Source organism: Homalodisca vitripennis, unplaced genomic scaffold (assembly GCF_021130785.1).
Source record: "Homalodisca vitripennis isolate AUS2020 unplaced genomic scaffold, UT_GWSS_2.1 ScUCBcl_6177;HRSCAF=13262, whole genome shotgun sequence".
Classification (NCBI taxonomy): Eukaryota; Metazoa; Arthropoda; class Insecta; order Hemiptera; family Cicadellidae; genus Homalodisca; species Homalodisca vitripennis.
The window spans coordinates 22,814-36,969 of NW_025782291.1; the positions used below are offsets into that span (position 1 = coordinate 22,814).

The following is a 14,156-nucleotide window of genomic DNA, read 5'->3' on the forward strand; positions in this document are numbered from 1 at the left end:
TGTGCGATGGACGCTTTAAGGGCAGACTCGTTGCTTTTGCGGATCATGCTGCTTTTATTTATGAGAACTTTGACCTTGAGGCTTTGCATAGTGATATGTCAAGAGATTTATATTATTTAAGGGTGTGGTTTGATAAACATTTCATGATTCTTAGTGAAAAAACCAAATTTATAATATTTAGTCTGAAAAATGTTTTTAACTTTTAACATACCATGAAATTTCATGATTTTTTAGATGTTTTCATTTACATTGTAATGATTGTAATTGCTTTACAATTAGAACAAGTTAAGAGTATAAAATACTTGGGTTTGGTTATTGATAGCAGTTTAACCTGGAAGGAACATATAAAAAAATTGAAAAAAGAGTTTGTATCTTAGTCTAAGGAGCATGTATTTACTTCAGCAGATGTGTAGGAGTGTTGAAGTGTTGGTTGGGGTTTACCATGCTCTCGTTGGCTCTAGGCTTTCTTATGGCATTACATGCTGGGGAGGGACCTACTGCTCAACTTTGTATCCCATTATAATTTTTCAAAAAAGGTTCATGAGATCGTTTGAGTAAAATAAATTATTTTTCCTAATACGAGTTGCGTGTCGCTGCTAGCCGATTTTTTTTTGTTTTAGTTAAGTGATGGAGATCCCAATACTGGTTTTACCCATGAGGTTCCTATTTTGTCTTGTCTTAAATACAGTTTTTTTTTTTTTTTTAGTTATATTATCTTTTATTGAGACTGTTTTTTGCATCTTAAAATGAACATGTAGTACTTTATGTAAGAACATTTATTTTGGTTTATACTATGTAAATGTATGTATGTATTTTATTATGCATGAAGATGTATATGCAAAATGTATATTCTGTGTTTTTGACAAAATAAAGAATTATTATTATTATTATATTGTTATTGATGCTAGGAGATCTGTTCTATCGCATTTGAAAATATGAAACATTCAAGATTTAAGCAATACTCTAGTCTCGACATCAGTGCAAGTTTAAGTGTGACAATTTTTCCAAAGAACCTGTGATGGTGGACTGCCATGTTTGACTGATGTGGGTAATTTGCTAATAGGTGTATATTTACTTTATTATTTTTTACCTGAATTCTGTTTATATCCTTCGTGTTCAATTTTGTGTTATAGTGGCAGTAGAACAAGTCAACAGCAAACTGTACAAAATGTGCTTTTTTTTTTTATTCAGAAAAGTTATTTCTATCTAAAAACCTGTTAAAGGCAATGAACTAACTTGCCCACGTTTTGGAAGGTTTATTTAATTTTTTATTGTTTGTGTAGCTGTTTATACAAGATGGAGCAAATTATTGCAGGAAATGTAATGAATTATAAAATCAAAATAATTTTTGGGAATAAAGTAAGAAATATTTTTAAAGTAAAAGTTTAATAACACACATAAATATTGAGATCTGATATTACAAAATTATAACAAAGTAGCATAATTAGTGTGTTTTCACAGAAAAACGCCATATTACATGTAATACATATTAGATCTAGTTCATTTGTTGCTATATAAATTTAAAGTATTACTTTAAAAATTATTCTAAAATTAAAATAAGTTTTAAATAAATATAAATAGCATAGTAAAATGTGTATTTACACCATAATATTTTGTAATTAAGATGAATATAGAAAAGGAAGGTTCATTAACATTTTTATGAGTAAATTATTTTGGTTATACAAATAATAAATACTAAACCTATGTTTAACATGTTTCAAAATAATTGGGTACCACATTATTTGTGGTGAAAAATAAAGATTTACCACTACTTTTCTTCACTTTTGAACAGACAATAAAATAGTATAATTCAATTAACAATTTAATGCTGATGATACTCTAGTATCCATTGTAGTATTCATCACAGTTGTTTTGCAGTTTTTTAGCCATTTGTTATGTCTGTTGACTTCTTTGCTGTGAAAATATTGATAAACAAACACCACTTTGAATACACTCTTAATTCTTTACACAAACCTAGATCTAATTAAGATAAATAACCATGAAAAATTAAGGTGCTGCAATTTAAACTTTGAATTACTTATACATTTTTTAAGTAAAACAAAAATAGATCAATACATTAAATTATTTTGATATGCACTATCTTTATTGTAACACCTAGTGAACAATTTCATTCTTTTAATTATTTTTATAAACATCCTGTAAATATTAGAATGGACTAAACTCTAAACAAGTCAACATCTAAGTTGTTTTGTAACTCTGAGCCACAGCCTCTAGAATTCATCTCTGTAACCATTTGCGGAGGCAGTGTATATGAAGAGATCAGCTGGAGGCTTCACACCATCTAGCATGGAAGCCAGTTGAAAGTTCCTCCTCCGCACCAGAAAGGCAGATGTTTTTGGTTGCCGCTGCCTTGTAAATATCCCTTTTTTATTCCCTCCGACTCTGGTTATCGCTGAAAAAGTTGAAATAGTTAATTATACTCGTTCTTGTATATTTTACTTTGGCTGAATTTTTATATCAGAAGATTGTAGGTTTTGAAGACGAATTAAATCAAAATCTAAGAAAATACGCAAAACATGTAAAATCTAAGAAGTAAAGCAATAAAAGAAATTTTGAAAAAACAGCTTTAAAATGTAATGTTTAAATGCTATAAAATAATCCATACTTTTATCCATATTGCTGTATAGAGCAAAGACTTGTTAGGTAGATTCCATAGAAATCTATTACCTCTGTCAATCCCCATCACAATGAAATTTTCAGATTTAAAAAAATGTTCTCTCCAGAACCCAAAACCACCATATTCCAAGTGGAGGCTTTCACTTTAAACACAAATTAAATAGAGGATTAAAAGGAACACAGTCTAGAGAAAATGCTGTACTCACATTGGTCAGTCTTGAAGTCGGCAAAGTTCCATATCATCTCACCGATGAACCAGCCTTTTCTTCCGCAGATTGTCGAAGGCCTTGAAGTGTTCAGCCAGCAACTGCTGTTGGTACTCCTCCGTCCAGATGTAATGAGGCAACTGAAAACATCCACCATTTGTCTTCACTCCTCAAAATGTTAAAAATACCAGCATTTATGTTCGGCAGGGTTACTGTACGTTAGTAAATTCCATGATAGTTCATGTTATGAAAACCTATTTTAATATACAATAATAAACCGCGTTTGACGCTTTTTGGTAGATTTTATTTTGTACTTTTGTATTTTGTAACTAAAAAGTATTTATATTAAAAATTTAGTTATTTTTTAGATTTATTCCATGGATATTATTGTAAAATACATTAAACATTTTAAATGTGGGAACTCATTTTTACTTGTTCTCTTAGGACAAGAAGCTTATAAAATTGCACTTAGTCCTGTAAGAAACTTAGTGCTGCTTCCGGAGTGACAGGATATTCAGGATGGGTAAGGTTAGGGAGTAGGGGCCGCCTCCTATCGAGATCCATGAGGAAGAATTAGGGCACTAATCTCAAAGTCATGTCCCCCCGGAAAAAGGAGAGGCCAGCTCTGAACCAGTCTCTCCAGTCAAAGTAGGCAGGAGTGACACACTTTTGTTGAGGTTAACAAGAACCTCTGAGGTTAGGGAACAAACCCCACCAACTCCAACAGTCATCTCCCACAGTAGACTAGACCTATTGAATTGCCCATGAACCCAGAATCTCAACATTTGCGGTTAGTGATGTGCCGCTACATCCATAAGGTTGCCCAGATTTAAGTGACACATCGGGTTTTGTTGTGTCCAGTGGTGGGTTCAACTGGAAGGTATAAAACCAGCCTGAAGTGATCCCTGCTGGGTAGTGGGAATTCATTACCAAAATTTTAAACTCGAATCTGCTAAAACCTGCAAGATATTCCTTCTGATGTAAAACTATTTTTAGCGAGTTTTTGACTCGTAACCACTCACGTTGTGGAGTCCCTCGTAAGTATCGGAGCCATACTCCGACATGATGACAGGCTTGAGGTGTTTCTCTCGCCAGTTTCTGTGCCTCCGACTCCACCGCCAGTTGGATGGACTCCAGCTGCCCCGCCTCCGTGTACCACCCGTTGTAGCGGTTGAAGCAGATCACGTCCATGAATTGACCCTGTCACAGTCAGACAACAGTGTTTTAACTTTGTTTCTTCACATCATGATTTTACTATCAATGAAATAAATGTTGGACTCCTTCTTTAAAGTCCACTTTATAACTTTTACAATTTTTTATATTTTGTACATTATTTTACTTATTGGTGGCAAGGAATAAAGTGCCTACCAGGGGCTAAATATGGCCCTATCCAAGAGGAAAGAGGATGGAGAATTATGAAAAGTATGGAACTAAGAGACTTGTAGCAGGAGCTGGATGTGGTTGCTCTTATAAGATGGAAAAGATTAAGAGGGCTGGGCCATGAGCTGGGAAAAGGAGTCTGTCATTCAAAGAGTGATTGCAGGAAGACCAGAAGGAACAAGACCAAGAATGGGATGAAGAGACCAGGCAAGAGCATACCTGAGAAAGAATGGGAGAAGATTTTGGGATAAAGCCAAGATAGAAGAGCATGGAGGCACATTGTTGGTGAGGCCAAAGCCCAACTGGGTTTTGAGTGACCACAGGAGTAGTACTCTATTGTACCAAAAATGTATTGTACTAATCATTAGTGTTTTTAATTAATTTTTATTGGTTGTTTTAAAAATCTAATTCTTAGATGTTATTAAATAATATGAAATTACTTGAACTTTAGAATAAAAAAAACCTATTTTCATATTTATAAGGGCATAATAAAAAGTAACGGGACTAAGGCAATAACTAAAAATCCATGTACATTTCATTTTTCAAATTCTGTTATAAACTTTCAAAATACTCTCCTTCTTGTGTCATTCAGAATAATTCCAATGTTTCTACTCTCTTTTCAAAACATTCACTGATGATCTTCTCTGAGATTCTATTTAGCACACCTGAAAGAACATGGTTCAACTCATTGCCTGATTGAAAATGACATCTCTGAGACCCCTTTTTCATATTTGGGAAGAGATAGAAGTCACAGGGTGCAGATCTGGTGAATGCCAGATGGAGCACAACATAAATTCTTGTTGAATTTTGAGTTCAGCTCCAGTTCACCTTCCTTTGATTGCAGCGTCTGGTATCTGACACTGTATCAGACTTGACTCCTGGAATCTGGAGTCAAATTCGTCTGAAGAGATCCAAAGAAAGTCGATGACAAAAAAAGCTCCAAGGTAAAACATTTACATTGTTTCGACATCAGAGACACCTATAATAAGTGAAGTGGTATTCTCATTATCTCATAAGGTACACCATTGAATTCACTACGATGTGATGGACACGATCTCTCTTTATTTGTCGTCAACTTTCTTTGGATCTCTTCAGATAAACATGACTCCAGATTCCAGGAGTCAAGTCTGAGACAGTGTCAGATACCAGACACTGCAAATAAAAGGAAGGTGAACTGGAGCTAAACTCAAAATTCAATTGAATCAACCCTTCCTACCATAGCTGCGTTATGTGTACATTCCTAGATCCTTTGGTGTCTTGTGTTACCTTCACTCGATAAGCAGGGGCATTACCTTGATGTAGAATACATAGATTATGCCTTCAACTGATCCATATAAAATATGCATCATGCCCACAATAATTCTTATCGTCAACCAGTGTCCTTCCCACAGCAATAACATCAATCATGTTGATGTTTGCCTAGTTTCCCAAGTTGATGGCCTACCTACCCTGGATGTGACTTGTCTTCAAGGCTTTCTCCTCCTCCCATACAATTTTTGTACCATTCAAAAACATTTTTCCGAGATAAACATTTTCCTCCATACGTTTTTAAAATAATTTCCAAGGTGTTGATAGGCAATTAGTTCAAAAGAACACAAAATCATAAGGTACATTTTTCTATGTAGTGCTTGATTACTTTATAAGTTCTGTAAGTTTATTAATAAATTACCTTTTCCCTACTTTCTGCACATATTGCCTTTTATGGGACAGTTCCTTTGCATTATTGTTTCTGGTACCGTTTATGTAGTTCTTTAAATTGTGCTATTAGGAAGGTCAGAACAACAGCAACAGAAATTGAATCAACATATTACCAATGTTGCTGACACCAGTGATGTGTTAAGGGTCCATCTAAAACTGTACAACTTGCGTGCTTATCCCTGAGCTAATAATTTATGCTTACAATAAACTAAGAATCAGCTGGTCTTATCTAACATCAAAATCAGAACCATAAATCTTAGCTACCATTAATCTAAGGTACAGTCAAGTAAATACCAGTTGTTATTAGCACCATCAAGCAGTATTCAATTGTTCTTAGCTGCTATCAAATAAGAACCAGTTGATCTTGGCGATGATAATGCAAGATCTAGTTTATCTTAGCTACAATTCATTAAGAACCAGTTGATCTTAGCTATGATCAAGCAAGTACTAGTTGATCTTAGCTAAAATTCAGCAAGTACCAGTTGATGTTGGCTACCAACAAATAAGAAACCTATTGATCTTCAAGCAATATTCATAGTTCAAGCAAGAACTAGTTTATCTTAGATAAAATTCAGTAAGTACCAGTTGATGTTAGCTACCAACAAATAAGAACCTACTGATCTTCAAGCAATATTCATAGTTCAAGCAAGAACTAGTTTATCTTAGCTATGATCAAGCAAGAACTGGTTGATCTTAGATACAATTCAGTAAGAACGTGTTGATGTTAGATACCAAAAAATAAGTACCTATTGATCTTAGCTACCATTGATCAAGAACATGTTGGTTTTAGCTGCAATTCAGTAAGTACTTGTTTTATCTTAGCTACCATCAAAGAAGAACCTGTTGACCTTAGCTATGATCAAGCAAGAACTAGTTGATCTTTGCTACCATTCAGTATGTACCAGTTGATCTTAGCTACAATAAAATAAAAACCTGTTTATCTTAGCTACCCCATCAAGCAATAACCAGTTGATTATAGCCACTCCATCAAATACCAGTTGATCTTGGCTATGATAAAGCAAGAACTATTTGATTTTAGCTACCATTAACTCTCAGCCCCATGTGAAATTACACTCTAGTAATATTTACACTCACTGTAAACACGCCTGGTACTGAAAGTAGTTAAAAAAGAACCAGTTGATCTTAGCATAAGATCAACCATATTCACCTTATTCAACCATCATTGTATATTCACCTTACAGTAGATAGCTACCTAGCTGCATTCGTATCTCAAGTTTGTGGTTGGAAAATAATAGTACCTGAAAGTGTAAATACACCTCGTAGGCAGTTTATTACAAGCTGGTACTGACTGGGAGAACTTAAAAATTACCTTACCTCATCTCCTATTTACAACTCCAATACTCACAGCTTGGTCTAGGTTTATACGGAGTTGCTATAACGGCTGTAATGGGTCGAAGTTTCTCCAGGCCTCTTGTAAATTCCACCACTGATCTAAAATTTCAACAATGATCGGTCTCTGTCCGAATTCCTCGTTAGTTTTTGATTAGTCCAAACCATCGCGTTTCTGGCTTCAAAAGTGCACAAACCAATCACGTCTATTTACAAAAGTGTAAAAGTCAGCAACCTTGTGTATTTTTGCAAAACTGCACAAACCAGCCGTGGTTTTTACAAAATGCATGGACGTTTTCACATCGGACTATGGATTATGGATGAATATGAGGTAGATGTTAGTACTCACTGCTTGGTCTACGGTGTACCAACGGTTAAGCACAGCAGTTATGGGACGAGTTGAGTCTAGAGAGCGTGCATATCCCACAACTGACCTACACAACAAGCAAGCCCATCCACAAACCTGGCGTTAGTACAAACGGTAATGCAGTTATGCATCTCACGATATATACACACAAACCACTTCCACGATTTGCAAGTAAAAACTGTCACACACAAAACATATTATACAATATAATGCACAGGTAAATTGACAATGGGGAAAAATACAGAGGTAGGGAAGGGGCTTCTAGGAACTTACAAGGGTGTTCTGAAAAGTTTCTGACCTGGCAAGATACAAGACAATTTTTATTTACCAACAAAGTCTCGATGCTTCTATCTCTTTAATTGTAATCTCTCGAGCAAAACAATTGTTCACGAAGATGATTGCCTCTTTATTTGACAAGTCTTTGTCCTCCGAACGCAATTTTTAGATGAGGGTAAAAAGAGTCACTTGGGGCTAGATCTGGTGAGTAAGGCAGATGGTTAAGCAGTTCAAAACCATAATTCGTGGATATTTCACCATGGCAACCGCTGAGGTGTGAGATGGTGCGTTGTCTTGGTGAAACAGGTTTTTTTTCTGCAAATGTGGCAGTTTTTCAGCTTGTCAAGTAATGATGCATATTATGCTCCTGTAATGGTTTTTAACCTTTGTGAAGATAATTGATTAAAATAACTCTTAGCTATCACAAAAAACAGTCACCATCACTTTCCCAGTCAAAAAAACTGTTTTTGCTTTTTTGGAGCTGTTCTCTCCCTTTTCAGTCCACTGTTTGGACTGTATTTTTGTTTCGGGCCTATAATGGTGTTATCCAAGTTTCATGTACAGTAATTAATCAGCACCAAAACTCGGATTTATTTTACCTAAACTACGACAAAAGACCGTTGAAAAATGTTCTAACAAACAGGTTTTTTTAATGTAAGCAAATGCGGCCAGCTTTCTCATGCCTAAATGTTGATTTAACATGTGACAAACCACATACTTTTGACATGTTATAATCCATCTGCTATCTCTCTCATTTTAATTCAGCGGTTGTCCTAGCAGCACCATTTTGTAAACTTTGGTAATGTTTTTTGTCGGTAGTTGTTGCAGTTTCTGGACGTCTTGAACGTTCATCCGTTTTCCCGAGCTATTAAGGCCACATTTAAAATTTCAGTAGCCCAAAATTTCACTGTGGTAAATGATTGGTGCAGAGTCCCCCGTACAAGGAATTCGAACTCTACTTTTGATTTGTAAAGGCGTATTGTCTTTCAAAAACAAATTATTTAATGACAGCTAGATATTCTATTTTCCTTTCTCCATTTTCACATCAACTCACTCAAACGACTGTTACATTAAAACTGCACGTCCAAAATGGCCTGAAACTTTGGTGAGTAACTGTCAACAGATGAACAACGAAATTCAGTAGCATTTTATTTACGAGTGTTGCCATCTTCACGTTGAGGCCGGAAACTTTTCAGACCACCCTCGTACTTACTTTAGAGTCCATGTTACACTAAAGAAGCAGTGTGTTCAAATGCACAATCATGGTGAAAGATATTGCATCATGGACATAACTAATTGGCTGAGCATCAGCAAAGCCATTTCACTCAAGGGGCTAAAAAAATTAAATTTCTGTTTGTCCAGTCCAAAATGAATATCTGAGAACTGAATTTTCAATCGTTTCCCGAGCTATTACGGCCACGTTTAAATTCAGCAGCCCAAAATTTCACTGTGGTAAACGATGGAGCAGAGTCCCCGTACACAGAATCCAAATCAACTTTGAGTTGTGAAGGTGTATTGCCTTTCAAAACTCACTCAAAGACTGTTACATTAAAACTGCATGTCCAAAATGGCTGAAACTTAAATGAGTAACTGTCAACAGATGAACAACGAAATAGCTTATTTACGAGTGCTGCCATCCTTCACGTTGAGGCCGGAAAACTTTTCAGACCACCCTCGTAACATACTTTAGAGTCCATATTACACCTAAAGAAGCAGTGTGTTTCAAATGCACAATCATGGTGAAAGATATTGCACCATGAACATAACAAATCAGCGAAGCCATTCAACATCAAGGGGCTGCAAAAATTAAATTTCCTGTTTGTCAGTCCAAACGATATCTGAGAACTGAATTTGCATGAAGTTTAATTTCTATGAGCGCACACTGAGTTTGACGATGGTGCATGTCAGTCACTGGGGTTTGGCCTGAGCGTAAGCAAACACATTTTCACACTGATCTTATGGGTAACGATGATGAAAACTCATCGCAGGGATAAATCAATTTGTAAACAAACAGAATACAACTTGAGCAATTAGGAAAATAAAAATGTCTAGGTCAAAAATGGTTAGTAGAAAATATTTCTAAATTAAAGCATGCCAAAAAAAAATGCCATTCAAATTCTTTTATGAGTGTTTGCCCTAAAATTAAAACGCATTACTCTTACAATATAGAGTTTTATTACAGTACAGCTGACATTAAGTAGTATCACTGCAATTATAGAAGTGCTTTTATACATCCAAATACAAGATGATGTATATTTCTACTAACTAAAAAGACTAATATCACTTTAAAATAATCTTTTCTAGCATTTTTTACTGATTTTGAGTTTTTAACCATGGGGTGAAAGATTGTCTAAATATGACAAGAATGGCCGCACAAATACATGAATAACAAGCATTTGTGTAAGCTTCATCGTTACTTTGGTTGGTAACCATTGAGTCTTCAAACAACATGGCATAATGTGTAAAAATGTCTTCTAGATAAACAAAGATAGGGAAAGTCCAGAAAATTAAGCATTACTAGTGTTTCTTACCAGTTAAAAATTGTACTGCCAGAAAACCAAAGATTATCCTAAATTCCCCCCAAGAAGTTTCCAGAGTACACTGAAATGTCAACATTAGACAAGAAGTAAAACTATATATTGTCATCAGCCATTTATATTTGTATAGAACTTTGGATTACACATTTAAACTATTCTTTTGAGGAAACTTCTTTTAAAATTGGTTTGAGTTTATGAGGGGAGAAGCACACAAGGCTAACCAAACTGTTTTCAGTGATAGTTGACCTAAATTTTTAAAATGTATATTCAAGAACGTAGCCAGGAAAAAATTTTGGGGATCCAGACAACTGATATTGTACCGTAGCAGACAAAGAGTAAGGCCCCATTTTTTTGTTCCTTGAAAATTCCTTGACCCCCCTTTCTTTGTTGAGAACAAAGAAACGGGTCAAGAGAACTTTTTAAGGAACAAAATGGGGCCTTAATCAGTACAGTTTTAGTTAACAAGAACTGCCAAAGGTTTTGGTGGAAACCGTCAAGATATGGTCTCTTCCTAGATATTGTAATATTCCTGGAGCTCAATAAGTGGGTCTATTAACATAAAATTTTACAACAAATAACACACTGTGGTTTGTGACTCAACGCCCGAAGTAAGGTCCAGCGCCTCTATCAGCAGTCCTGGGTTCGTTGGCCACTGACCACATGATCACGCAGGCGCGGTTCTTATATCTCTGTTGATCATCTCTGCTATCGAGATCTTGTGTTTCTCCAACAGAATCTGCGTGAAGTTCCTGTTTTGAGAAAAACAAAACTGGTGTTTGCTGATGGCTTGATTCAACGTTAAAATTATAAATAACAGTAGCCTTTTTTAACCCTCCGAGCGTTCCATCATCAATATTTTTGATAACTCGGACATCTCACTAGAACTTTTATCCTCACTAAACTTTATCATCATAAATTGTGTATTGCTAAATGTGTATTGGCTATTATGACTTAGTCTAGTATAAAAAATAAGAAACATTGTTATATCAATGTTTTATTTAAACTACGTGACTACGGTTAGTAGGAAAAAAATTTCAAAATGCGCACTTATTCATAAAAAATGTATTTTTTTAAATAACTAACATAAACAGTTCAACACTATACATTTCTGTCTTCAGGACAAAATTTCCTACAATTTGACTATTCTGAATTTTGAATATATTTATATATTTCAAATACATGTGCAATACTTTTATTTGAAATGTTGTTTTTTTAGTTTTATTTTTTGTTTCCATTTTTTTTAATTTCTAAACTAAGAAATTATTTATTTCTAACTTCATAGTTACACAGTCTAAAAGCAGCAAAGTTCTATGCAAAAAGAAGTGGTATACAACACTTTATAATAATTAAGTTACTATTTAGATTTATTATAGCACTTTACAAGGACAGTCAGCAAAATGTCACAAAATGGGTGTGCATTTTACAAAATATGATGGACACTTGGAAGGGGTTAAGATGATACAATTAAGTTGCCATTCAATTAAGCTGATGTAAACAAAATTTTTATCACAGTAGTTCTATAACACAGCACTTTTTCTGGAGACAAGTGGAAGGAAGAGAAAAATTGGTTTTTATCAGTCCGTGAGGAACTGTAAGCATTTAAAGTATTATTTGGAGACCTTGAAATCAGATCCACAGAAAACAGTTGGAGATAAGGGAATATTAATTTTACAGTAAGTGATGTAATATAGTGTAAGCGCGACTAAGAGACTGACTTTTTTAACTTTTAAAAGCTAGAGTCAGCAGAACTCCTAGTTCTCTACCAATACCAGTGGCGTAATCAGGCTCTTGATTTTAAAGGGGGGATGGATCTGATTGAAGGGTACACCACACCAGTTAGTATAATAAATTTGGGGGGTTTAACCCCCCATCCAGTTTACGCCACTGAAGCAGTACTCACTCAGTAATGAATTGACACTGGGACTCTCATCGATGATCATGAACCCTTGGACTCTGCCCAGATCCATGATCTCCTCACTCAGCGTAAGGGTAGTGAGACGTGCGGTAAGCGTTTGGCTCCGATCCACCTCAGCAGTTGTGGTTCCTTCACGGACGTCGCAAGTCCCAGACCTTTCCCCTCGGTATCTACAGAACATCAAGATTTTCAATGTGTGAACGGCAACATAGTTCAGTCCCGAGATAAATCTAAAGTTATATTTTCGAGTGACAGTAATTCAAAAATTTAGTTTAATTATAAAAATTAATATAAAAAGTTGTTCTTTTTCACAATACGTGGTTCAATAAAATAACAAGAGTTTCTAAGTTTTGCAGGTTTTTGAAAGTCCGATTGTCAAGGTTTTTTTATTGTGTTGGTATTCATGCTACTGAAGTATAATAGCATTTCCAGCTGGATTTCATTATTTACGTTATATTTCAGTGGTTGCTAAGGTTAGACATATGAACTCAGCGAAGTTTTCGATTGTTTGTATTGAAATTTGTGTGAAAAATTAAATAAAGTGTGGGAAAAAAACAAAAGGCCTACAGTGAGTCTGTTATAAGTAAAACGTAGATTTACAAGTACTAGTATAAATGTTTCCCAAAGATGGCTGTGAAGACATTGAAAGATGACAAACGCTCCGGACACTCCAGTTACAAATCAACAAAACCTACGAAAACATGAAAACAAGTGCAAGAAATGTTATGAAACGATCGTGATGGTCATATACAATCACTAGAAGTCACTGATGATAGTATATCAATTGGCTCATGCCAACGACATTTTTTCCGAATGTATTGGGTATGAAAATGTTCTGGGGTTAACGGTTCAGCAAAAATTTGTTTCAAAATTGGTTTTGAATTCTAAGGGTTCAATCATCCCCAGTGGAAGTATTCTGATTCGCCAAAAATAGATCAAAAATAGACTCACGACCAAGTGCATTTGATTAGTTTTGCTCATTGTGGTTCTTGGGATATTTACTGACATAATGCCATAAATGAATTCTTGGTCACAAGGTCAAACGTGCACGTCCAAAGAAGTTTTGGTGTGGAGTGATCTGAAAAAACACCCGTATTTGTGACAACAACAATTCGTGGCTTTTGCACCTCCGTTCGTACTTTAATGCTATGTTAGATGAATTTTTGGCCAAAATCAGTACCAACGATGCCCCAGTCTCCATATATTTCCAGAAATGGATCCATATAACTGAATTTTTAAATTTCCAATAGTTTGTTATGTTTTAACAAGCATAGATGGCATTAAAGCCTATCCCAAAGATCAAGTTTTGAGAAGAGTGTTTCGAGGGTTTGGAAGAAGCGCTGACACAAGTGCATAATATCTAATGAAGACTATTTTGAAGGTGACAAGCATTAATGTAGATAAAATAATTAAATATTTTTTCAAAAAATTTAAACTTCCCAGTACTGATTTGAACATACCTCATATATCAACAAACATATTATGCAATGGAATTGCGCCTGCTGGTAAAATTATAAATCTATACCGTAAACCACACTGATAAGTATGTAGAACATGCTTTGTTAATTATATATTGATTTATTTATGTTACTAAGTAAAACATATAACAACTCAAAATTAACATAAAATGTTGCTTAAGACTTGATTAGGTTAAGAAAGAAATTTTAGTTTGTTTATAGAATTATTTTTAATCGATTTTTGACTGTAATGGCAAGGATCATAACATTTTTGGTGTTGGCTGCTCTCCGAAGTTTGCTAATTTTTTGAATCTTGAACATACTTTGAAAACT

General features: G+C 34.9%; 1 pseudogene; it reads right to left on the reverse strand.

Annotated features, from left to right (window-relative positions):
- Positions 1-1,865: 1,865 nt before the first annotated feature.
- On the reverse strand, positions 1,866-12,536 carry LOC124373699 (annotated as a pseudogene).
- Between the last annotated feature and the right edge of the window lie 1,620 nt (positions 12,537-14,156).